Here is a 25,975-nt window from a genome sequence, read left to right on the forward strand (position 1 = left end):
AAACAGTGGAAGTTAAGCATAGAACTATCATGATTCCCATTACTAGATGATCCATATTCACCTCCAAAGACTATGGAAGGAGTATGCTGACAAGATGGGTACTCTGCCATATTCATTGCATCCCCATTCATAACAGCCGAGATAGAGAATCATCCTGTCATCAGTGAGCAAATAAATAAAATGTAATGGTCATATATAAATCAAATACTATTGAAAGTTAAGAAGATGATATTCTGTAAATTTGATGACATGAATGGATCTGGAGATCATAAGTAAAATAAACCAAGCACAGAAAGATAAGTATCACATGATATCACTAATACATGAAATTTTAAAAAACTGAACTCACTGTAGTAGAAAATGAAATAACGGTTACCAGAGGTTGGTAACTATTTAACAAGTACAAAGTCATAGCAGATAGGAATAATTCTGGTGTTGTATTACATAGAAGGGAATTAGGGACAACAATGTTGCATCATATATTTTTCAAAATAGAAGAGAGAAACTTGAATGATCTTATTACATAGAAATGATGAACGTTTCAATTGACAGACAACCTAAATATCCCAAATTGATCATTGTAAAAATGCACTGAAACATCAGTGTGTTTACCCAAAATAGGTACAATTATCTGAAAAATAAAAATTAAAAACGTTAAACTGCTTATTAAATTCAACACTTGTTCGATGAGTCAATTTTTTAATCAGACATGCAAGTTACAGTGTTGAATCCTAACTTTGACTTTAACAAATCACGTATTACTGTTCATATCACTTCATTCTCTGCAAATCAGTTTATTTTTCGGTAGAATGTTCTGCGAAGATTAAATGATCTCCAATACATAGTTTGGCTATAATGTTGTTGCTGGTCTACTCGCCTCTGAAAGGTTGATATCATTTCACTTTCTCACTTTCAAATTCACATTTAACCTGAATTCACCTTTACCAACCCCTAAACCCTGAGACCTGCTGTGCAGAGGTTCACAGTTTATACCACGATGTGGTTGTGTTTCCACACATACTAATAAATAAATATGGACCCTTGACACAGAAATAGAATCTTTAAAGAGGGAATATGAGTACCACTCTGCTCCTCCAGGGGGCAGTCACGTCCCCCTGTGCAAGATCACAACCAAAGCTGCTTAACAGCTGCTCCAATCCAGGTGTCTGAACTATTACACTGACACCGAAGGGTATAGGCTACTCTGAATCTGCAAGAGGAACTAATCAGGATTAATTGCATCTTAGACATAATAATTAGGAAAAAAACATACATTGATCTTTAACTTCAATTCACACTCCTTAATGCATATTTTCCCTATGGCTGCATTCTTTTCTGAAACTGTAAATATTTTGCTTATGATGCATAAGATTACTTCACATACTAAATTATAATGAGATTTGGCTTATTCAATTACTCTAAACATCAAAAATAAAAATGTTTTTTATCTTTTTGAAGGATAAATCCACATTTATTAAAAATTATGTTTTATCATGAAAGAGAACATATAAAAATTTGTAAATCAAATCTATAATTTCCTATGCACCTTACAAGAATATAATAAAAACTTCACTATAGTAGCACAAACATAACATTATTGGAGGAACAAAATCTTATTACATGTGGGAGCATGAGTTATTAAGTAACTTTAATAAAACATTTTGACTCTTTATACTTTAAATAAAAATTAATAATAATATATGCCTTAATTATTTTCTATTGCTTTCCACTTTGCAGTGTATTTCTCCATCATTTGTTAAGATGGTGCATCATACCTTCAAAGATGCACACATGACATGTACACAGTATAAATACACGCATCATTCATCTACTGAACACGTGAGTATACAGAGCTACATTCTGCCAAACATTATTCCTGCCTCAAAACAAAACAAAATACCTTTTTAAAATTCCCTGTAAACAATAAGAAGTTGATTCTAATAGAACAAACTGATAACAGAGAAATTAGAGGTATCATTTCATTGGCAAGAAAGAATTGACATATGTATACATTTTTTCATTCACCTTTGCAATTCACCTTAGGACTAAAATGTAGTAATTGTCTTTTTGTGTGATGGTTGTAATGTTTCAAATACAGTCATCTGTGATTAAGCAAAATAACAAAAACCATTACTAAGCTATAATCAGTTAATTTTCTGAATCACCATGTTGTTCAAATAATTAAGAAAGTAACATGTTGTAGAGGTAAAACCCTTGACTAGAACTCAGGGGAGCTAGGTTGTAGCATTAACTCGCACTAACTTGCTGCAGAATTTTGAGAAGGTCAATCAATTGCTGAGTGTCAAAGTATTTCTTAACAATGAAATAAAGGGATGAACTAGATTTGGGTTCTTAATCTAAGTCAATAGATTTAGAAAATTTTATAGACAACTTTGTATATGTGAACTAAATGGATATTTTCTTCTGGAAAGAGTCATAGCTTGCAGAAAATTTTCTCTGGGAATTTTTATGCAAAAATTTAAAATTCTGGAGTTGAGTGACCATTATCACTTATATTTTTTCAGTGAAACTATATAGTTACAGAAAATTAGTGTCATTTAATTGATATTGTATAAAACTATAAAACTACCAAAGTTTAAAGAATAACAAACATAGGACAATTATTTGCAATATATCTAAAAAGTAAAACCATAATAACTTCAAATGACTCTCACAATAAAGAAAAAGAATAACATCTTTTTAAATCAGCAAAGTACACAAAGAAACAAAGAAATAGAAATAATGTGGGAAAAGTCTACAACTGATACATAATTCATAAATTACAAATAAAACAGTAATTTATGAGTTTTCTCATCTGAATAAAGTTGATAACATATGGTAAGTCTCCTAAACTAATATTGTATGTGAAATGAAAAATCTACTCAAAGAATCCCAAGAAGGAATACAGACCAACAGACTAATTATATTACGGCCTTACTGAACAGAGTTGGCAAGAGGCACCAGTCCAAGTCACTATGGAAGGGAGTAGAGTTCATAAGACTAAAGGCAAAAGAAATTGCATATTCCTCAAATATAAATTAACATATATGCTGTAGTCAGGGTTGTGAGGAGAACAATTAGAATCAGAACACAGAATTTATAATATTATTTTATGATGGTCACCCAGAGTTTAATACAAGAAAGTGCAGGAAATCTATCCACAACACCAAAGACCCAGAATATTCAGCCAGTAGCCTGGATTCCACAGCAATGCCCTACCTGAGTCCAGATGAAGACCTAGAGCCCATGACAATGCCTCAATGAGTCCAATTGGAGGTCTAGAGCCCACAAAAAGGACTCATGCCTCTGTGTTACGGATCCGCACTGGGAAGGCCCAGAGGTCAGCGATGGAAGCTTTAACGTCTATGTCAGCAGAGTGAAGGAGCTGTGCTGCTAGGTTGAGTGTTCTACACTGGAGCTGAAAAGTCATACTCAAAATAAAGACCAGGGCTGTCCTGAAAAGCACCTCAGTGACATAAAGATCCAGAGCTCCTCCAACGATAAGAACAGTTGAGTACATGACAGAAAGCCAGCATGACAAGTTTGTCCTGGAGATTAAACAGCACACATCTTCCCCTCCAGAGCCAGGAAGGGATACTCGAAGTAAGGACCAGAGTTCCCCCAAAGTGACCCACAGCCACTCTCACCAGCAAGGTCCCAAGCTCCTCTGATGACAATGGTGGAACTCACACTGGGGATGCTAGGCATGACAGGCTCCTCCAGGGGAACCAATGGCACAAAACAGTAGCATTTAGAGAAATCCACAATGCCTCACTCTTTTCCATGTCTCTTTTTATGTCAGCAACTTTCCTCAGGTGGGCCATCTATGCTCAGCACCATGCTGATTTAATTCACCTGGTGTTAAGTTGACCACCAGTTTTTAACCCATAATAATATGAGGTGTTCTACAAGTATACAAGAACTTAAATAAAGGGATGGTAGTAGCAAGATTACATCCATTAATTACTGGATCAGTGAATAAAAATTACTTATATTTGTCATGAGCAACGTGATGTTTTGAAATGCATATATAATGTGAAACAGCTAGGTCAAAACAACATTTGCAATACCTCAAACACTTAATTTTTGTGTTGCAAACACTTAAAAGCTACTCTCATTGATTATCAAGAATAGAACACATTGGTACTAAATAGAGTCATCATGTTCCCATGTTGTGCAATGACAGACAGGTTTCACATCCATAAAAGCAGCTAATAAGACAACAAAAGAAGGAAGCTAAAACAGATGATACATATGGTGATAGATTAGACAGACAGCATCAATATAAGATTCCTGTTTAGCTTCACATAGACAAGATTGCATATAGAAATATTATACCATGTATTTAAACCTTGGTTATTATGCACACACGCATATCAGGTAAAAACACCCAGAAGCAATACTCCCCAGCACCCACATTTTGCTTTCTGATGCTATTTGTTAAATTAAGGCTCACTAGAGAAATGGCAGTGAGGACTAAGGCAGGAAATGCATAAGTTGAGGCTGGAGCATCTGGCAGAACCAGAAAGTAAGAATGACCTCATTTTTTAAAAAAAAATGTTGATATCAGGAAGTCAAAGACACAAACTTGAAATAACTGAATAGTTATTAAGTGAACACTGAATAAAAATAAATAAACAAAGCAGTACTAGACTATCACTCAAAACCGAATAGATATCCATGAGCCCATAGTGATGGAAATAAAGGGAAAAAATAAGTACAGTAAAATCTTGGTTTGTAAGCATAATTTTTTTCTGGAAACTTGCTTGTAATACAAAGCACATGTATATCAAAGCAAATTTCCCTATAAAAACAATGAAAACTCAGATGATTTGTTTGACAACCCAAAAATATTCATATAAAATGATTATAATATGGCAATAGAATATAAAATAATAAATAAAATCCAAATAAAAAGAGAAATAGTTAACTTGCAACTACCTTCAAAAACCTCGATGGCTGGTGTGAGACGAGAGAGAGGAGGGTTATTGTGTAACAGGACTTTCACCCTCATTAACGGAATCACAGTCATCTATTGGCTCAAAGGAATCTTTCTTTTCATGCAGCTTTAACAAGGAACCTAGCCAATGATACTCGCTTTAACCTTCTTTTGAGGACTTTGTTGAAATGTACCATTGAATTGTCTTAAACAGATTCATCCCTTGAGCTGCTACAGTCTTTTTCCAATGGTGTTTCTACAAAATTTTGCAGTTTCCCACATTTTATACCTCTCCCTACTCTCATTTGAAATGAGGGATTCCTTCCCTGTTTTCTTCTCCCCTGAAGACAAGATCTCTTTTATAATCTCTTGCTCTTGGGAGGCATCACCCACAATCTCACAGTGAAAGAGAGAACGATTAGCTCAGTTGTGATCATGTGGTCCTCAGCATAATGGACTATTAGTACTGCAAGACATCACTGGTTTATCAAGTTAAAATTTATTAGAAATCTTTGCTCATCTTGCAGAACACTCACAGAACAAGTTACTCGCAATCCAAGGTTTTACAGTATAAGAGACAGTCACATCAAAGAGAAACCTCTGAGTTTCTAGATCTTAGGGTATATCTCATATGGGATACCAGAGCAGGTATCATCTTAGGCAGCATCTAAGGAAACCTGAATAAACTATGCATTTTCTCTATGTAGAATAAGTGTTCATTAATTTTAACAAATGCACTATACCGATGAATGACATCAATAATAAGATAAAGTGTATTAGGTGTTTGAGAATTCTATAGTATTTTCTCAACTTTTCTTTAAATCAAGAATGGCCTTAGATGTAAAAATTTTAAAGAAATAAAACAAAAAAAAAGATTAGAGCAGATTAGAGCAAAAGACATATGTAAATTTAAATATCTGAAGAGCTGACTCCTGTAAACTGCAGATATTTGCTTGGTTCTTCCTCCGGAATCTTCATAGTATTTCAGATCCTGGATTTTTCCTGAATAAGAAATGGAAAGGGATTAGTTAGACCCAAAGTGGGAACAAGAGGAACCCTTCAGGATGCTCTATACAAGTCCTTACAAAGAGAGGATTTAGAGGTGAGACCCAGAATCCTGTAGCAATGATGTGTTCTACAGAGGTTGTCCTATGTGTGTGGGCACATTCATGTGTGTATTGTGTGTTGCGTGTAGGCATGTGTGCCTTCATACACTTACACACCTGCATGTTAAGATATACGTGCATGTGTGTTTAAATGTGTGCATGTGTATAGCTATGGGGCATGTGCATGTGATGTTTGTGTACACACATATAGGAATCTATATGTTCAACAGCTCTAGAAAAAGAAGAAAGTGAGAGAAAAGAGGTTCTCTGTATTTATGAATTTGGATACTAGCTTGAAATGCTGGGCCTCCTTTTCTACTTACAATCACAAGACTGATGATTTAAGTTTTGATTCGAGTGTGAAGACATTCAGAGATAGAAAAAACTCAAATTGTTAAATATTTACCATAGAATGTCAGAAAAAACAGTAATTTTGACTTTCTTAGTTTTGCAAAGTGTTCCTTGATTAACATGAAATATTTTTATAATAAAATAAACAGGAAACACTTCTCTATAAAGTAGAAACAATGCTAATTTTAAAGGAAGCCAGAAAGGATGACCAACTCTAGTTCTGGCTATGTCACTTATAATGTGACAGCCCTTGATTTTAAACCAATAGCTTTTTGCATAAGTTTGAAGGACTATAAAGATCACGGAAAACATTTAAATTTAACTTTTTTATTCAAAATGATCTATTCTTTTCTGGGTTTTAAATGATCAACTCCTTCATTTAAATGACTTGCCGGGAACATGTCTTCTAATGAAAACCCCATTACACTTTTTCATAACTTCTGACTTGAGTGAGTTCAGCACTGAGCTCAGAAAGATATTAATTTAAAAAGAGAAAAAAAAGATAGGATGTAATGAGCTGTGAAAAGACTGCGTCTGGAAAGAATAACACTGAAGGATACTTAATATAGGGCCAATTATTTGACTGGCACTTTGATCCTGCTTTTTTATAATAGCTTCAACAGAAGAAAATTTCAAACTAGAGACTTTCTTAATAATATATACAACACATATGACCATTTAGGACACCAGTCCTTAAGTCAGGATATAACTAAAAACACATATAATTTGTAGAATCTTTAGGTAGGTTACAGTGTTTCTGTAACCCCTGTGTATCTCCTACCAAGATGGAGAGTAGATAGCTGGATTTATAGAGGAGGGTCTTAAAAACAGAAAATGATTATGGTAAAAGATTATCTGACACAAATAAATACTGCCTACCATTAACATTAATGACATTAAAATTATTATTATTGCATTGGACATCAGGAAAAATTTTCAAAATATTATAAAATAACAAATGAATCAGGAAATAAACTTATGGTGTTACCCATAATATACTCATAATACCTATAAAAAGTATTTTACATAAAGCTATATATAAAACATTATCGAGAACTCCCAATGCCTATATCAAAGAGAATACTTTCCCTTCAATGCAACCCTTGAACACAACAAAGGGATGGGAGCAACATCCTAAGGGTCCATGATGACAAATAAAATTTGCTTCCTGAGATTACTGGAAAAAGAAAAGCATATCTTCTATATTTCAGAGAAACTAAAGTATATTATTATTGACAGGAAAAAAACTTTCTGCCAATAAAAGCATGAAATGGCCAGATGGTGACACTTAAAAGTCAGAAGCCAGGTGCATGTAATTAGCATAATGATGGCAAAGTTGGGAGTGGGTGGTTGATTCCCCAGGGAGTTCTGAGGCTGCTTTATTGAATATGGCACTTCCAGGGGTGAAATACATGAGCATCCCACAAAGGTACCACTCAAACTGTACCGATAAAAGAAATTAAAATGAACAATTTGACAAACAATGAAGTTGCCACCCTAATGCGATCTAATTCCTGAAGATTTTTGAGATCTAGAACTCACTGATACAGGAAGTGTCAGAACCATGAAATCTCATAGATCTGGATGGAGACAGAAAAGTTGATTCAAAATCTTTATCGCAATTTCTGTCAAATAAAAACTTTACGATGTGTCTTCATTCACCTTACTCACTAGATCTAGGACTGAGTGACTTCTGGCTCTTCCCAAAAGGCAAAATAATCAGGAAAGGTAATTATTTTGAATCTGTTCAGGATATTGAGGAAGACAACATAGCACTACTAAAGATGCTCACAAAAGAGGACTTCTAGAACTGCTTCAGAAAGTGGCAAGAATGATGAAACAAGTATGTCTGAAACAAGAGGGATTGTTTTCAGAAGGATTAATGGTAATGTATCTTCTATAAAATTTTTGTAAATTTAAACATTGGCCATATTCTATGATGACACCCCTATGTACAAGTTTGTCCAGGGCCATGGTAATACCCTTATCCTCTTTCATAATAGACTCCAAAGAGACATGGGTCACCTGGTAATCCTTCAGCACAAGGCGTCCAGTTACAATAATAATATCATCCTGCAAACTGGGCAGGATGATCAAGAAGGGGTAAACTATCCTTAACAAGAGTTATGTATTTCCAAGGGTGACAAGAGAATCTTATGAAGATCCAGGAAGCTGCTGTCTAGTAAGGTATATCAAGATCCTGTGTGCCAGAGCACATGGGATTCCCAATCTGAATAAAGTGTAAACCACTGCATTTTACGCTTCCCATTGTCCAGAAGGAAGCATGGTATCTGGTAGTTCTTTCTGGATTCAGAGGCAGCAGTATTCCATATCCCACAGTACTGCTTAAGCCACACGCTGTGAGACTACAGAGGCCATTGTCATCTTTGAGTGAGGCTCAGCAGAAAAAGGAGCTGCACGTTGTAAACAATAGTAAAAATAAAACCCCTCCTTGGTCCATATGACCAAGGATCCCATAGTACCCTAATGGAGAGGAGAGAGACAGCCCATAGGGTTCATTGCAGATCTCAAAAACAGGATCACAACACAAGTCCTTAGAATTCTGTCTTAATCAAAGAATCACACCTTTTTGCAAAATAATGCATGGAATGTTGCCTTCTTTTATTGAAATGTAGTGTAAAATGATCATAGGCCCTTCCCATTATGAGTTGAGACCCATCAATCCAACAAATCCTAAACTTGGGGGTGCCCAGCAACAAGCACTCCTAGATAGGAGTGGTTTATTTGACCTTGAGCTAACTACAAAGAATAAATAATCCGTTCTTTTTCCCCTAGTGGCGGGGAAAAAGGTAATAAACTTGGTTCCTGATTATTTTACCTCCTATTTCTATCATCTTGAATTCCAGTATACCTCAGTCTATGTCTCATTATTACTTTTTCTTTGTGGTTTGGGGGAGGCTTTTATGTACCCTGTTTTTCAAAGTTGTACAATTGTCAAAGACCATGAGTATAATATGCACCCAACTCATCCCTGAGGCGGAAATATCCAGAAAACAGAAAGAATGGTAACTTACTTGTGTTTAAAAATAAACCCATCTCTAAAACCTCCAAATAGGTGCTAAGAAAATTATCACCTATTCCTAAAAATCTTCTATAATAGATATTTAGTAACAACTGTTATCAAAATGAAAAAAAGCAAAAAATATTGTTAAGAGCTCTTAATTTAGAGACCACCTGTCACTTTAAAATGAACTTCAGCCGGCCTCTAGCACTACAGTAGCTTTAAAAATACCAAACATGAAAGGCAAGTTCAGAATCATTCAGTCTAAAGAATATCTTAAATATAGGGGGAAATTCCACCAGTCTTGACAGTTATTCTTTTTAAAATGTCAGCAAACATCAATGTTCAGAAGACCAATTTCTAGTCATCTTTCAGGGTGGAGGGAAAGATGATCACAAATTAAACTGAGGGCAAAAGAAAAAGAGAGAAGTTCTCAAATTCTCTTTGCATCAGCATGTGTTGTAAGAAAAAAAAGTCTCTCCACATTGTCAAAAGAAAAATTGGAGACAAAATTTCTGTGAACTGTAGCCAAGGCGAGCACACATTTGTCAGATTTTTTTACAACACGTTCTACAGGAAGATAAAAGGTGCAGTAACTACTCATAGGGAAGTATGGATGATTTATCTACTCAATTACACTTGATGTCAAGAGCTACCAAAGCAGAGGAGGGTCTCATAGAATAGCCATGCACTGCACTCTGTTTCAAAACTGAGTACTTCAAGGTCTAACATGGCTCCAAATAAGAAAATTGATTCTCTGTGCTGTGATTAGAGCTTTAGAAGTTTTAAACTGATGAGACAAGTGGAAGAATTGCCAGCTACTATTCACAATCTTACCAAGTATTCACAGTTGTATAGACAGAGACTACTACTGCAGGCAGCTCTTTGAAGAGGAAAGAGTTGTTTAATCCATGAGCAGTCACCTCCTTGGTCTTCCTCATGAGATTTATAAATGGTGAAATTCATTGCAATAATATTAGAGTCACCTCCATTAAGCTATAACCAAAAACAAATAAATAAACCCAGAAGATGATGAAGTAGGGGTAGGGGTATCCAGTGTTGATACCAAGAACTATCACAAGAAACTTTTTCAGAACCACAACTTTACACAAAGGCTAATGCAAACTTGTACAAAAAGTTATTTCTGCTAGGACATCTGTGCAGCTCTCTGTTCAACCTCAGACATGGATACCTCCTTGTTTGTGATCCTTGGAGTCAAGGGTGATTATTTCAAAAACAGATGTACCTCCTCTCAAAACCCTGCCTTCCTCTGTTTTCATGAATGTACAGCTAAATGAGATTCTTGTATTCTCTATGCAAAGCCCACCCTCAATTGTACCGATTATCTTCACAGAAGCCCTCTGTTTGTTTGTCCCAGTCAATACAATTAAACCATAGAAGCTGACTGAACTTCCTACGCCCACTCACTCAGAGATTTCCCAACTTCCCAGAGACCCCATGTTCCCACTAAATGTTCCTCTGAAAAGAAAAGTGCTTGTGTAGCTCCTGATTTTAAAACAAACTTGCTCTCAAAACTAATTCTGGGAAATATTTTGATTATTCCACAAAAGGATCTTGTTGACTTTATGAACAGAAAAAAGTGCTTAAAAATAACAGAAGAGTATTACTTAATCTGATTTCAAAAATGCAATCCTGGCCCTTTTCTGACTTGCTGATATTGATGCCCTATTATTTAGGATCTTTTTAACTCCCTGGTAGTGGGATTAAAACTTTAAGACTGATTAGTAACTCAACTGTGCTTTAAGTTAATTTATCAAATTAATTCTCTGACAATAGGTCAGGATGTCAAGAGGATAAGGAGACCATTGTAAACTAATCCCTGATGGATGACCAAAGAGTAAAAAAGGATTTTGGTATGGTAAATTAAGGCCATTTTACATGTGTCATAATTTTTCAGAGATCTGCTCCTATAGGAGAACTTGGAAGTATTTGGACCTCATTTTAAATGTGAACAGTCAAATATTATAAAGAAAATTTGCAATTTCCAATGGTAAGAGAGAATAAGATCCATTTGGGTATTTGAAATCAGGAGAAACCAAAACTTTAATCTATATCATATTGATTAATTCAGATTTTATCTTTTTGCAGAGTAGATAATAGGCATATCTTCTCACATTTTTCCCTATTTATCCTCTCTCACTAGTATTATTACCCTTCAAAATAACATTGTCCTGCCTAGGTTACTCTGAATTCTTATGGACCATGTTAAAATAGTGATTCTAGGTTAATAAAAGAATGTCTTAAAGGAGAAGCCACATTTGTACAAGACAGTGAAGATACTCATTAGTGGGTTCCCAGATAAGAAAGTGATAGCCTGTCCATGGAAAAAAATGAAATTATTTTCTAAAAAAAGCCATAATCCATTTTTTTAGAAAAGCACTTAAATGTTTTTTAAAAAATTAACTGATTTGAGGTGCAATATGCACAATGGCACATTCAAAAACTTCACAATTTACTTGTGACATTTATAGTTTAGGATCTAGTATAGATTTTCCTGTTTCTAATAAAAATGGGGGAATCTCTGCTCTTTAGAATCCACTTTTAGAAATCATGAATATTAAAAGCAAAATGAAAAGTTCCACCTCTAAGTACTAGGAGTTTCAACTAGATTGAGATGTCACTGCCTGCCTAACATGGTTTAATTAATCCCTTCACACTTTCCCTGTCTACACAGTACAATATAACTATGGGTTGTCCATCACCCTCTAACTTTGCCAGGTGAATATTTATTATGATAATTAGCACTTATAGAAATTACCAGAACATATCTATAGTACTTTGCAAAAGATGTCACTGTTTTCCAGTGCATTTAGTCTCTACGTGTGCACACTCACAGGTGTGTGTATGTCCACACATCTCATCCGTGCATATTCCCATATTAAAGAAACAGATTTGGGTGGCTTTCATTCAAGTCTGAACTCCTAAAGGACTTGCATATTCAGAGAGAAGATTTTATCTGCTTGAATTTCTGTCAGATAAACAAATATTTAAATGTAAGCAATATTGGAAAGATTGCATTAAGCACTGAAGCATAATATGGCATTTAGGAGGAAAAACAAATGGGCCAGCATCAATGTAACTGACTACAGGTTACCGGAGCAAGACGCTCATTGGAGAGTGTGAGGCAAACACATCTCGGAGACTCCCACAGACTGTGGCTCATTTGTTTGCAGAATTCTCTCAAAAAATAATCAAGGGAAGATGATTTCACCAATATACACCAAAGCTCAGTAGCCAGTGACACCGGAGGTTAGAAGTCTTGCCAGTGTGTAGACCAGGCTCTCCTGTAAGCACTTTTCTTCCTGATTTTCTTGTTAACAAAAGTTTTGTTTTTGTTTTTGTTTCTGTTTTCCCTAATTTAGAATAAACACTATCAGACTATACTTTTAAAGATTAACACTCCAGTATCATTTAATTTCAGACTCAATGACCCAAAAAGGCGATACATACACAGTAAATGATAACAAAAAGAAAACAGTTTAAAAGTCTTTCACTAAACATAAGAACAATAAGAGAGATAAAATAGATCTCTGTTCTCATTCGGAAAATTTCATAAAAGGGAAAGTTTCTTAAGATGTTTCAAATAAACAAGATTTAAGGATTTTTAAGTGACCAGAGGAAAATATGAATCTAGGAGAAACGAAGTAGCCTAGAATACAGAGCATCTACCACAGCGCAGGCCAGTGAGTATCCATCTCTTTATAAAGAAGTCATCCCTCTTGCAGTTTCTCCTGAATGCAGGAGCATTCCACACTGTCTTAAAGAGCCTGGGCATAGGCTCTGCCTCTAGAACAGTAAACAACTTCTTCCCCAGTACATTTACCCAGGGTAGAGTAAGGATCTCTTTCTCCCACCGCATATTCTTACTCCTAAACTCAGCACCCATACTATGACTAAGTGTGGGTTTGAATTGTAGGTGATGAGAGTGATAACTTCAGCTTATTACTCCTGCTCACAGACACTGACTGCCACCTGTGAGTGGGACACACACTAGTAGTGACCCAGTGCAAATATGAAACTCTTTGCAAAATGAAAGCATATGTTTATGTATTTCATTAATCATATACCTCATAGAAGTCAAGCTACACAGTATTTGACTGATGTATTTGACTTAGCATAACATTCTCAAGGTTCATACATTTTATAGACTGCATCAAAATAGACTTTAGTTTTAAGACTGAATTATGTTCTTTAATATTTGTATACCATTTTTTCTTCTGTGAATCAAATACAGGGTTTGTGCATGGTAGGCAAATATTCTACCACTGGGCTAGTTTCCTGATCCCCAACACACCATATTTCTTCTTTTTATCTCTTTGTCTGTGCATGGGCGCTTGGATTTCTTCAACACTATGGCTCTGTGAACAATACTATTATGCACAAGCATATAGTATTTCTTGAGCCCCTGATGCTAATCCTTTGAAGTATGCTTCTATATGGTATTACCAGGTTTACTTTTGATGATGCTCTTCAATACTGTTTTCCACAGAAACTCCTGCATTCTACATTACTACCACTAATGAGCAAATGCTTTAATTTTGTCACATCATCGCCAGCATTATTTTGTTTGTTTGTTTTTTAAATAGTAACCAGCCTAATGTGCAGAAAGAGGTTTGTCTGGTTTTGATTTGTATTTGCCTCTTGGTACTGATCAGCTTTTCATGTTTGTTGGCCATTTGTATGCCTTCTTTAAAGAAATGTCTTTTTTCAATTTTAAAATTGAGTTTATTATTAAATTGTTGTTCTTTTCATATACTGCATATTAATGCCGTATCACACATACTATTTCCAAATAATCTCTTTTCTTTACATACACCAAATTTTTACTCTCTTGGCCCCAGTTTTGGATGAATAAAATAGTTTTCAGAAAGCTTAACTCATCTATTTTTTCCATCATCATCTGAGTAGGGTATTATATCATAGAAATCACTACCAAATCTATTTCATCAAGATTCTCCTATACTTTCTCCTAAAAGTTTTATAGTTTCAGATCTTACATTTTGGGATAATCCATTTTGAGTTAATTTTTGTATATTGACATCAAATAAAAGCCTAACATCATTATTTTGCATGTGAATATCGAACTTTTCTAAGACTGTGCTGAAAAGACTGACCCTTTACCATTAGATCTTAGCCCATTGTTCAAAGTCATTTCATCACAACAGAGTGTTTATTCTTTGATCTTTCACTCTATCCAGTTGGTCTATATGTCTGCTTTTGTGGCAGTGCTATCTCATTTTGATTACCATGGCTTTGTAGTAAGTTTTAAAATCAGGAAATGTGAGACCTTCAAATTTTTCGTTTTCAGGACCATTGTAGATCCCAATGAGTTTCATATGAATTTTAGAGTGATGTTTTCAACATTTTCAGAAAACCTTGTGGAAATTTTGACAGAGTTGACATTAAAATATAGATCACTTTGATTGTACTGCTGTCCAGTTCATGAATACAGAATGCCTTTCCATTTCTTTCTGGTTTCAACTTCTGCAATATTTTGTAGTTTTCATTGTGCAAGGCATTCACCTCTTTGATTTCTAAATGTCGTTACTTTTCATGTTATTATAAATAAAATAATTTTCCTAACTTTCTTCTTGCCTCCCTGAATTGTTCCTCTCTGCCATGTGCCACGCTGCATTGGAGCCAGCGGATTATGGATTGAAACCTCTACAAACTGTGAGATAAATAAAATCTTTCCTCCTGTTGAGAGCAGAACTGGCCGGGAGCCGTGCATCGACCTGTGGTAAGTGAACGGATCAGGGACCCTTCCATAGAGTAGGAGGCTTCAGCAAAGGACATACTGGGACTGGGCAGACTAGCCAGAACAGGTTGTTGTAGTGACTTCATTCACATATTCCCCTCTCAAGCAGGATTGGTGGGGAGTGTCTGGTTTGGGTGACACTGCTGACTAAGACCCAGTAAGCTAGCCCAAACCATGTCTCAGTGCCTGGAGGTGCACCTAGCAGTGAAGCCTTCGGTAGGTTGACCTGGAGGGGTGGGCCCAGCATAGGCTGCCCAGGTCTGTGCATCCCTAGTACACTGCAGTGGGCGGGAACACCGAGCTGGCGCAATTCAAACAAACTATAACCAACAAAGAAAGAAACTGGGCCTCCTATATATGCTTGTATAAAAGGAACAAAAAATATGGGAAGAGTGAGTAACAAGAAAGGCCCCTCGGCCCCCAATCCTGAGAAACATGCAATAGCAGACACGGCACCAATAGACATAAAGCGCTATCTCCAGAGCCTCATAGACAAGTTCAGGAATGGAGTTATTAATGACCTGAAGCAAGATATAAGTATAATAGATAAATGCTAAGCACCACCCAATAAAAAACAGATGGTGGAATGGAAGAGCAGAAAAAAAGGGGAGAATTCTTTGATGGAGAAAATAGAGAAAACATAGAGTACATGAAGCAGGTTCAAAGTGATTACCAGGAAACTAAAAACTCTATTGAAAGCTGGCATAACAGCTTGAAATAAACTAAGGATAGATTATCTGAACTGGAGGGTAGATATGTAATATGGGATCATGAAATGAAAAACTTCTTAAAAATAACAAAAAAACAAACACCAACAATGCAAAGGCTAGAAGATGATAAGAGAACCTATAACTTAAGAATTAAAAACATAAAAGAAGAAGTAGGGATACAAACAAATGGACTACAAAAGCTATTCACAGAAATAATCCAAGAGAATTTCCCTAACTTAGCATATGGTAAAGATACTCAGATGTATGAGGCATACAGGACCCCAGCCACCTACAACCCAAATAGAGCTACACCCAGGCATATAATAATCAAACTTCCAGAAATCCAATATAAGAACAGAATATTAAAAGCCATCAGAGATAAGAAACAGATCACTTACAAGGGAACACCCATCAGAATTACAGCAGATTTCTCGACACAAACCATCAAATCACGAAGAATGTGGGGGGAAATAATTCAAGCTTTGAAAGATAATAACCTCCAGCTAAGATTGATATATCCTGCACAAGTGTCCCTAGAAATTGATGGAAAAGCAAGATGCTTCCAGGATAAAGAGGAACTAGGGGAATTTGCAAACACCAATTCAACTCTACAGAGAGTACTGCAGGATATTCTAAAAAAAGGAAAATACCAAAATTCCAGAAATAGGGGCAGAGAGGCCACAATGAATGAAGCAGAAAGTGAAATGAAGAAGACAAACTGACAACAAATGACAGAAAAAGAGCTCAACGGAAATGAGGCAGAGAAGATCGGATGGTAGGAGCAGCTATTTTGGAGAAAACAAGACATCATAATAGCTAGAGCTGATTTAGTATCATCTTGTTTTGAAGTCCTATCAAACTGTATTCTTCTGCCTCCATCAGTCTTTAAAGAGTGTATCTTATTGGATTTTATTATATATGATAATATAAGTAAAAACTTTTATAAACAGGAGATTATACAGAAACCATTGTTCATTTTCTGTTAATTGGTTCTAAATACCTTGTAATACTATCATTCACTTGAATGGTTTTATAGTGTCTTGATATGTGTGGTGCTACAGTATATGAAGTTATACTCAAAGATTTCAAGGAAAGAGACACTATGGTAACTATTTTTATGTCAGGATATCTTGTGGTGAAACACTATTTTGCTTAAATGGTTATGTTTTGACCTGTGCTGTTCTGTTGTTATGCCCTCTCTTATCTTAATCTCCCCCCTTTTTTTTAATTATTTACTTTTTTATTTTTATCTTTTTAATTAAGGGAAAATAAAAAATAGCAGGATACATTATAGTAACCTACTTTGATTTCCTATTAACTTGATTTGAAATCCTGTATTGCCCTCACCATCTTGTTTTGACTGATTTTCCCCTATTCTGCTTTGCTTGATAGTACCAAGTTCGAAAGTATAGGCAACAACCGTGAAGACAATAATATTCATTATGACACCCATTCCGGTTGACTATTATCTTCTTTTAAAGTCCTGTAATGTCTCCAATGCTTTGGTTTTATTCTTTACTGTTTTGTTCCATTTTATTATAACTGGCAATTCTTCTTAAAATAGCAAGAGGCAGTATGGTAACCATTGTTGATCACCTTGTATTTTGCTTTTACATTATCTATTAGGTCCATCCTTTTGATTTGACTGACTCAGTTCTGTTATGTCACATTTGATTTTACTCTCTCCAAAAAAAAAGTAATAAGAACTGTGGGAGTAATAAGACCCAAAATGTACACATTTCTCATTGTACAAAAGAAAAGAAAAGAAAGTGCTCTAAAGGTTATAACTGCATATATGTTTAAGTGTATAAGATAGATAACCATATTACTGAGTTTTTTTGGATCATTGAACAAAACTCTTTGCACTCTCACTGTTTGAAAAATCCACTTTATATGCTTTAATTTTGTAACTTGAACTATTTCTAAGATGAGAATATGTAATCTATTAACTATTGATTTCTTACTGTTTATTTTTAAATTTTGTATTACTTGTACCTTTTTTCTGTTTTTTTCTTTTTCTCCTTAAATAAAAAAAAAATGTTTCCTCTTTAACTTTTGGATGTTGGGTATTTTGTACTAGCAACAAGAAAAATAACTAAGTCATGCTATTTTAATATCTCTGTCCCACTCTTCTTATTTCCTGTTCTCAGCTAGATTTCAATTTTTGATGTTCTTATCTTTCTATGTTTTTAATATATGATGTTAGGTTGATGATTTATACTTTTCTTTTTTAATATGGTTTTTGCCACTGTAAACTTCTCTCTTAGCCTGCTTTTATGGAATTGCTTATATTTTGGAACATTGCATTTTTATTTTCATTTGTCTCAAGAAAATAATTTTTTTAGGGGCTTGGAATTTAGCTCAGCAGCATCAGGGCCTGCCTTGCAAACAGGCAGTTGTGGGGTCGATCCCCGGTACCGATAAAAAGGAAAAAGACAAAAAAAAATTTTTTTGTTACTTATTTGAGGAGCCACTGTTTTTTATGAGCACATTCTTTAATTTCCACATTTCATTCCAGTTTTTCTTGTATTGTTGATTTCTATTTACCTTCACTGAGATCAATATTGTATTAAAATGTCTATTAATAGGTATCTTTGTCTTTTGTAAGAGTTTTGTTCTAAAGTCTATTTTGTGTGATGTTAGTATTGCAATAGCTGCTGATTTTCTAATATAATTGTATAAAATACATATTCCTATCACTTTCAGCATGCATCTTTAGATCTACAGTAAGTCTCTTTATGACAACCTGTTTTTATAGGTCTTCTGCCAATTTCTATCTTTTGAGAGTTTAATCCATTCACATATAAAGTGATTACTGATAGAAAACTTACTTTACCATTTGTTGTTAATTTTCTGTATTTCTTATAAAGTCCCTTTTAACCTCTTTTTGTGTATATTCTATAGATATTTTAGTTGTGGATAAAATTAGGACTGCATATAATGTCCAAATGTTATAACAATCTAATTTAAACAGATACTATGTAAACCTCAGTTACTCACTTTGTTATTGATGTCACATTCATTTACATTGTACACTTATTAATATAGATTTATAATTATTTTTATGCATTTTCTTTTGGATTTTTCAGAATATTAAAAATGGCACTACAAACCAATGATAAGACTATTTTCTTTTTTATTTTTTCTGTGTTTACTTATACTGGAGAAGTTCAAATTTTTATATGGTTTGATGTTTCTACTTATTGTTTTTATTTTTCTACTTGAACTTCTTACAATTTTGGTGATGTAGTGATAAAGACATTTGTTTCTCAGGGAATGTCTTTCTCATTTTTGAAGAACCATTTTTCCAGATATAAAATTCTCAGTTGACTGCTTTTGCTTTTATTTATTCTTTCAGCACCCTAAAATGCTATTGCCTTCTGAAAGACTTTGGCTGAGAAATCCAAAGATCGGGAACCCCTTAAATCCCATATTGGGAACCCCTTAAATCTAAGAAATCAATTCTTCCTATTGTCAAGATTCTCTAGTTTTGGCTTTTCATAGTCTAATTATAATGTGTCTCATTATGTCTCCACTTTGGCTCATCTTGTTGGTGTTTATTGAGCTTCTTGGATTTATATAGCACTATCTTCAAGTTGAGGAAATTTCCAGGCTTTATTTCTTTAAATATTCTCTCTTCTTCTATCACTCCTTTTCCCATAAATCCAAAACTTCAAAATCTTGTTTACTTGTTGATATCTTATAAATCACTTAGGAGCTGTTCACTTTTCTTCATTCTTTTTTTAATCAAATTTTATCATTTCAAGTTCACTGAGTCTTCTGCACACTTAAATATCGTGTTGAAACCGTCCATTGCAATTTCCTCTTGGGTTGTATTTTTCAGCTCCACTAGTTCTAGTTTACTCATTGTTATAATTTTCTTTTATTGATATCCTCATGTGATTCATATGCAATTTTCTTGATTTGTTTTGATTTCGATGTCTTCTTTCAGCTTCAGGGACGCGTTTAAGATTATTGTTCCAAATCTTTAATTAATACATTTGAAGCTTATGCTTCTTTAGGGTCAGTTTCTGGAGAAATGTCTTATTCCTCGGAATAAGCCATGTTACCCTGTTTCTTTAACTGCCTGTAATTTTTTGAAGAAAAAATAAATGCATGCTTGGTAGGAGGAAGTCACCTCTCCTTGTTTTTGTACAATAGATAAGCCAGTCTGTCATTAAATACCAGGTATATGAACCTTGAAACAGCCTGGGATGAAGGCCAAATATTTCTCTGACCTTTTTGGGGCATGTGTCTTTCTGGGTCTATTTTGTTGTTGTTGGGGTGTTTTCTTTTGTTTTGTTTTATTTGGGTATTTTTTATTTATTTGTTTTTCCCCAAATTCTTTCAGATGCAACTTCTTCTAAAAGTCTTACTTTCACAAACATCTTACTGTTTCTTCTTCTCGAAGATTTGGATTTTCCATTTTATTCCTCTGTTTGAAATCTTTTATTTGGAAACACTTGTGAACATGCAGCTCTTGGTTACTTGGTATTCACCCCAGCTGTTGCCACTGATTTCTCTCGTCTTCATTATCTTAAAACTCTTATATGATCTCAAAGTCAAGGAGGTAAATTTTTTTGTGCCCATTAAATTTGATTGGCAACTTAACTGGCAAATGAGAGTCCTGGAGAGGTGACTGTATTGTAAGTTCATAGCTGGATGTGCTGTATTAGAAGGCGGAGTCTAGGTAAAGGAAATGAGTCATTGGAGCATCACTTTGGGAGCTATATCTGATCTCTGGCTTTTTTTTTCCAGCTCTTTCCTTGCTCTCTGCTTTCCAGATGCCATGAGTTGAGCAGCTTTCTGCTATGTGAGCTGGCCATAGGCAAAAACCTCTGATACTATCAGGCAAAATATACCTCTTCTTCTTCCATTTCTGGGTATCAAGTATAGTATCCTTGTGTGAAGAAAACTGAGAAATATACTCTACATCACATAAATAGTCCAGAATATTTCAAACAAATTTATCTTCCTATTTTCATCTTGAACAAGAAATGGTCCTTTTCCTTCTGAGTGTGCAAGTGAGCCAAGGGCAAATGAAAAGACTACAAAGTTTCCTCCTCTTCGAAAATGTCATTTCCTTCAATGAGCACTCATTTGGTTGCTTAAAGACTTCAACTTGTTCCTAGAGCATCTCTAAAGTTATTCAGTCAATCCACAGCTGTTGTGATGCTTCCTTGCATAATGAAAATCAAAATCTTTCTATCACCCTCTTTCTGCTGTGAATTTTTGAAATGGTTGCTTTTTTTAAACCACTAGTGTTGTGATAATTTTCTAGGTACCAATAGATAATAGGATGACTAGCCTTACGACAAACAAAATATTTTTTGAGATTTTCTATTTCCTTAATGAGCATGGAAAGAGGTTGATGATGGTAGCTCTTACACTGCAATGTAATGTCAATTCAACTGAGACCAGGACTCTCCCTCCATCTAGTGATGTGAACGGCATGGTCTCTGTAGTCCACGGGGCTCAAATGCTATCTAATGCAATATGCTATCCAGCTCCAAGATGTTAGTCATCACTAATAATTACTCTTGTACTAAAAACTATTCCAAGGTATGGTAATACCTAAGAGGACCACTGCACTCTGGCACTGAACTGCTATGACTGTCAGCCTTATATATGTACTCCCTGTAAAACTTGCCCAAGGGCCTGGTTTAAGAAATTTCTCACGTATCATCTTTACTGTTTATTTTTTTCAATTAAAATTATTTTTAATACAACAGTGCATTTTATGGACTTCCTCTTCATCACGCTATGGGTTGAAGTCAGTCAGGGTAATTTCTTCTGTAAAATATTAAATTAGCTTTTTCTCCAATTTGCATGTGTCACTTCAAAACCTCCTTTCTCCAACCTACTTGTATTGTTTTAGCAGAAGCCTTCCAGCTGTGTGCCAACAATAAGTAGAGCAGAAAATGAGGAGAAAAGCAGAAAAAGAAAGTGGTGTTCTACACCCAAGTGAGCATAGTCTGCCTCCAAGGACTTGGCACTTTCCCTGAGTTGGGCACATTGTCAAGCCTCATTCTATTCACTGCTGTATCAGTAAATTGAAATTATAACAGTGCTACCTGCCCAAAGTTTGGAGAATCATTACATGAAAAGCCCAGATGAACTTATTAGCAGAATACCTGCCTTAGAGTACCAGTCAATAAATATTGTCATTCTTATTAAAACAAAGTTTCTGCCCTCACAAGCCTCATGAAGGTAGACTATAGACATTAACCTAACAATTTCAATGAAAAGAAAAAGCAATTCCTGTGTTACCATGAAACACAATACTCAATAGAACCCAAAACTGTCTTCTATCTACAATTAGAGCCCATTGGCCAATAATAGAATCAATAAATGAGAGTTATACACTAATAAAATCTATATAGAAAGGATTCCTATCTTAGTTATTTCTGTTTGTTGAGAAAAAATAGTCACCACTCAAATTTACAGGGGGAAAAATTTATTTAGTTCACGATTTATAGAGGTTTTAGTCCATAATTGACTGGTTCCGGACCAAAGGCCTTTGCATAGGGTTATCACAGAGCACAGTTCATGGTGCCCACAAAGTAGTAAAAGAAATAAGGGACTTTAGCAGCACCTTTCTGCCCTTTTTATACTCTATCTAAGGTACCAGAATTTAGGTGTGGCCAAACCAATCAGAGGACCGATTTAGTAATCACTCATACTTAATCCCATTATCACACACACTAAATCCAGGCACCTCTGAAAAAAAACCTATCTAAGACTGCATGAGGCTTTGAAGGGACATTAGGCACAAACCATAAGACACAAACCAAACTCAAATCTTTTGGTAGAATTTACTTCTTAATGCTGAAATCTGGAATGAGTCAGATTTATCCAGTCCACCTGAGGCCCTTCTGGACCATGGCACGAAGTTCTAGAAAGTTAATGGCTTTGAGAAAAAGAGTCAAAAGCTGGAGGTACCTCATTCCAGTAGAAAGGAAAGAAACTGCCTCAACCTTCATATTCTTTCCTTTGCAGCAGGTGCCTAACAAACAAAGAAGAAATAAGACATGCAGTGAAGAAAACCTAGAGCAATGGTAGAAAACCTATGGCATATATGCTGCAGTAGGCTGTTTATTATCATCAAAAGCTCTAAAAGGTTCACCATCACTAGCCTAGACTACTGACATAAAGGGCATAAGAAGAACTACTAGTAAAGAAGAGAGCACCTTTCTATCACTCCTGTCCGTTCACTTAATTCATTTCACTTGGCTATATGATGCATAGAGCAAACACCTTGATTTGAGCTACATGGAATGCAATTAGTATGAAGTTTATGAAATGTTGTCACAAAATAAATTGGAAATGGTCTATCAACACCTTGGATACCACGCTACCATATCTGGCAGAGGAATACACATTTGACTGATAGTAAGATCAGCCTACTGACATAGGGCCCTCACTCCTTAGAAGCAAGCATTTTCAGTTTTGTGCTATGATGGCTTCTACCCTTCTCTCAAGGAATTTCTTAGGACTGGGAGACCCACATCCTGGGTCAGAATTTTCCTTCATTTGTTAGCAACAAATTAATCTTGAGTTAAGGGATAAATGTTGGTGAATGACTCTCAAGTATAAGAGATCAATGCTATATCTTCCTTCTTAGGCTCTGAATGTAGGGTAGAATTTGGGATAGCTCATACAGCCTGTGCAGCCAGACCTGGCTTGCATCATTGAAAACAAAATTCATTAGCACTGACAAAACCAAAGAAATGGCAACTACTTCATAGGTTAGCAAATACTGCTTTATCCCTGAAATCTAAACATCTTACAGCTGGAAAGCCTTATTTCTTAGGTATGATCAAACCCTTTTCTCAGTTGCTCTGTTTAAGAAAAGATAAGGTTTTATAGACTGAAATCAATACTCTAACCAGCACCAACTCCATTTTGACCTCAAGATTACTAGGAATCACTCATACATGTTTGACGTTACCACTAACTATAACACTGTCCAGAGTGAAAAATTCTTACTGAGCAGCCCTGTGAACCAGCAGCACAAATGTGAATCAGTTACTTGCACAATGCTGCTCAATCTAAAGCACAAGCTCAAAATAGTCTTCAACTCAATAAAACCTTATTTTCCAGATTTTAATTTGCTTCACTGAGAATATTGTATTTCTCAACATCCTCAGTGAAAGAATAAGGAAGAAAATATCAAAGGTGTGGAGGAAATCATCCCTTCCTAACGCAGGACCTCACATGGGCCATAAGCCTGAAGGGCACACTGGAGAGCAACAGAGAACAGGTCACACTTAAGACCTGAAGGGAGCCAACGTGAGTTCATCAAGTCCTCCACTATAGGAGCAGGGGGGTGGGAGGAGGGTGTGTCTCCCGCTCAGAGAGGAGACCCACATAACAGGCCTTTAATCTATCTCTCTGCGAATATAGTCACGGATATAGTTGTGGCATTCAATAATCATTATCGTCGCAATGACTAGCTTAGCATTGCAATCCTGAAATAACTGGCTTCTGGAATGCCATTTCAGCTTCAAGACCAATAGAGAGCTAAATTGAGTGGTATTTCTGAGTTGACAAAGGGAAAATTTAATTAAAACTATAAGTGACCTTCAAATGTCAGGAGTAAATAAAACGATAACAACTGCATTTTTGACAGCTGTCACCACCTAATGGGAATGTCATAAAAACTCATGATCAAGGAGCATTGGCATATCCAGTGTGTACTAGATTCATCACCATAAATTTTCTCAGATAAGTGCTCAACCTGATAAAAATCTTACATCAATGCACTGAATTAACTTCAGCTACACTGATGGAGAGGCAGGTAGGGAAAAGAACATCTCCATAACAATGACGGCTTCCCAGGCTGACAAACAGCTGAAAGAATGGAGATCATTTGCATAAAAGAAAAAGCAAAGAATTTCAACAGAGATTATGACAGTCTCAAATCAGTTATATTCTGTGACCTTCCTTCTTTAATTTGAGTGTTTTCCTCTGCCTGGTTGGATGATTTCACACACACACACACACACACACACACACACACACACACGTACATGCACAAATGTGGACAAAAGTAAAATAAAATACAGGCATCTCTCTCTAAAGGAGAGAAGATATATCTGTTCTAGTATATACAATGTTAAATCTTTTAAAAGATACTGGCAATTGGAGATGCAAAATTTTTAAGCTTCTAGCTAATTCAGCTGGTCAGTGACTCGCTTTGCTGCTGAGATGTCAGAGACATTCAGCAGGGTTAAAATTGTTAATTGATTTTGCCACTTTGTTGAATATAACAAACACCCATGGTTCAGTTTCTTAATTTCAAATACTCTCTGTGCATAATACCAAGCCCTGTCATAAGTAATACTGAGCAACATAGCAGTAAAACAGCACAGTCTTCATAGTTTTACCTATATTATAAATATTTTATAACAATGCATTATATGATTTAAAGTGATTTAAAATGTATTTTCTGCCAAGAATATAATTCTTGAATAGTTTCTAAAAGTATTTGTAATAAATATAACTCATTATTTAAAATCTTTTTTGTATGTTAAAGCTGATACATGCAAAAATATTGTATCAAAATTTCTGATCCTGCAGATGTTCTGTGGGTAAATAAAAGCAGGACAAAGCTCGGCATCTCTGCCTTCATTTTACATGTCTTAAAACTGGAGGTCAGTGTGCTGCTTAGCTTCCCACATAGACACATGAATCACTTAAGAAGTATCTGTCTGAAAACCAGAAAGACAAGGTTTATTAGTCCTAAACTTGTCAACACTATCTCATCCTACTTCAAGACTAATAGTTCTAAAGCATTGAAAGATTTGCCTGGAGAATCAATTGCCAATTTTTATGGTTTCTGTCCCAGACCCCTGGAGTGCTGCCTAGAAGTTTCAAGTCACTGTCCTAAACCTTCCACGAACACCAAAGCCTCAAAGACAGACCATTCCGTGATGAAACATCCACCATTCCCTGCCAAGTAGAAGCAGTTATCTCAAGGGAACCCATTGCTCTCTCAAGTCATAAGAACTTCTGCAGAGCTCTCTCCAGAACTAGTCTGAAATGGTCCAGTTCTCCTGTTCTATA

At 35.4% G+C, this 25,975-nt stretch overlaps 1 long non-coding RNA gene across 1 annotated transcript in view; it reads right to left on the reverse strand.

Moving 5' to 3' along the window:
* Positions 1–5,419: 5,419 nt before the first annotated feature.
* The window catches only part of LOC134478546 (uncharacterized), a 364,684-nt gene continuing 344,128 nt past the window's right edge, over positions 5,420–25,975 (reverse strand). Inside the window, exon 7 of the long non-coding RNA XR_010051254.1 lies at positions 5,420–5,941. This is a non-coding gene — a long non-coding RNA (uncharacterized LOC134478546). The remainder of the gene's footprint in view (positions 5,942–25,975) is intronic.

Source organism: Cavia porcellus, unplaced genomic scaffold (genome assembly GCF_034190915.1).
Source record: "Cavia porcellus strain 051 isolate PalLab524CR breed Dunkin Hartley unplaced genomic scaffold, mCavPor4.1 scaffold_13, whole genome shotgun sequence".
Classification (NCBI taxonomy): Eukaryota; Metazoa; Chordata; class Mammalia; order Rodentia; family Caviidae; genus Cavia; species Cavia porcellus.